General features: G+C 63.7%; 1 long non-coding RNA gene across 1 annotated transcript; it reads right to left on the bottom strand.

The window, feature by feature from the left end:
• On the bottom strand, positions 1 to 1,684 carry LOC108525395 (uncharacterized). Its single transcript, XR_001884267.1, has 3 exons — positions 803 to 1,684; positions 631 to 705; positions 1 to 91 (listed from the first exon to the last, which is right to left on the bottom strand). It is a non-coding gene; the product is annotated as an uncharacterized LOC108525395 (long non-coding RNA).
• Between the last annotated feature and the right edge of the window lie 6 nt (positions 1,685 to 1,690).

Here is a 1,690-nt window from a genome sequence, read left to right as displayed (position 1 = left end):
GTCCGCGCCACCCCAGGCCGCCGCGCGTCCCACGGCATGCTGGCGGCGGGACGCTCCTGGGCCTCAAGGCATGGATCCCGCGAAGGCACACCTGCGGGGAAAGGAAGGGGCCACGGTGAGGCGCGGGGAAACTGGGGAGGCCCAGGGACTCCCCTCTGCCCCTCACACAGCCCTCCGGTCCGGGCCCACCAGGCCCTCATACCTACCTCCAGCCTTGGCCAGGCCCTTACAGTCACCCCACAGCTCCATCTCTCCCACGCCCAGAACCCCCGCCTTCATCCTTGATCTAGTTGTACCTGTTCTCCCTCCTTGAAACTGACTTGCTCTCTGGCACCTCTGCTGGAAATGCCCTTGCTGCCCATGCCCTTAAATCTTCCCTCCCCTCTCCAACCCAGGGACCCACTGGAAAAGCTTCTGTTCCCACCTAAGCCAGGTTCATACAACCCCAAACAAAGAAAAGGCCAGGGAGGGGATGAGAAAGCTTGGGCCCACATGTCAAGATAAGGCAAATCCACTCTCCAGCCCAAGCGCAACTCTGAACCTGACCCTGACCTCCGACCCCAGACCACTTGGAGGCCCCTGGAGCCTCTTCCTGGGCTGTTCAGAGGCATGATCTAGACTCAGACCTACCTGGTTCCTGCACCGCAATCACCTAGTTCCGGGGATGTGGGTCTATCACTGTCCCTGGCCGAGCCTCAGCGTCATCTGTAAGAAAGGGGAGGGGTGGACGACGGCTGTGCGGGCGGGGTGAGCCTGGGGCGTGGCACCAGCCCTCTATCCAAACATGTTTGCTTACACTTACAGGTTAGCACCCCTAGCTCCTGGGAGGAGACAGGAGGCTGAAAACAACTTGGAGACCGGTGTGCACCGCACCGCATAGTCTGCCATCCTCTTCAGGTCTCATACCTCTCTTGATCTCCCCAACTACTAGATGTAGCGGGTACTGCCATCCCACTTTCCAGCAGGGCACAAGCTTCTCCAAGGTCAGCAAGCCACGGCAGAGCCAGGCCTAGAACTCAGGTCTCCTGTGTCTCAGTTTGGGCTCATTCCAGAATTGGTGGGGACCCCCAACCCACAGGGAATCGAGCTTGAGCCCTGACCCTGCCTTCTGAGTCCCCAGCCCCGACCTGAGCAGAGGCGTCTGACCTCTGGCTCCGTCCCAAGCTCCCTACTGCCTTCTTTCAAGGGTAAGCCCTTGGTCACAAGGGGCCTGGGACAGAAGGCAGGCCGCGTCCACACACACTGACTGGGTCACTATCACTGGCAGTAACTGAGTTAAAGAGAGCCGCACGGTGAGGGTGGGCTGCAGCCCATGGGCAACCCCGTGACTGGAGCCCCTTCCCCAAGCCTGGGCCTCCGGGCCCCAGGTATGCCCTGTGCCGGCACGCGTGGGGCGCCGGGCGGGTTACGTAAAGTTCGGCCTCCCTACGTCACCGGGCAGAGTCACGGCCGCGGCTGGTGAATAGGGGGGTTGGGCCATCGAAGGCAGCGCCGCGCCCGGGGCCGCCCGCCACCTCTTCCTACCCGTCCCCTCCCGGCCGGCACGGCCAGAAGTCGGGCGGTGCAGGGTCTAGGGGGCGTGAGGGGCGTCCGCGCGCAGGTGGCAGGCACAGCGAGGGCTGCACCTGCGTGCGCGTGTGCCGGGGAGGAGGGGCGGCGGCCGGGGGCGCGGCGAGGGGACAAGGACTCA

The sequence above is a fragment of the Rhinopithecus bieti genome, unplaced genomic scaffold, assembly GCF_001698545.2.
Source record: "Rhinopithecus bieti isolate Rb0 unplaced genomic scaffold, ASM169854v2 scaffold_46418, whole genome shotgun sequence".
In the NCBI taxonomy this organism is placed as follows: domain Eukaryota; kingdom Metazoa; phylum Chordata; class Mammalia; order Primates; family Cercopithecidae; genus Rhinopithecus; species Rhinopithecus bieti.
This window is presented reverse-complemented; position numbering and strand designations above follow the sequence as displayed.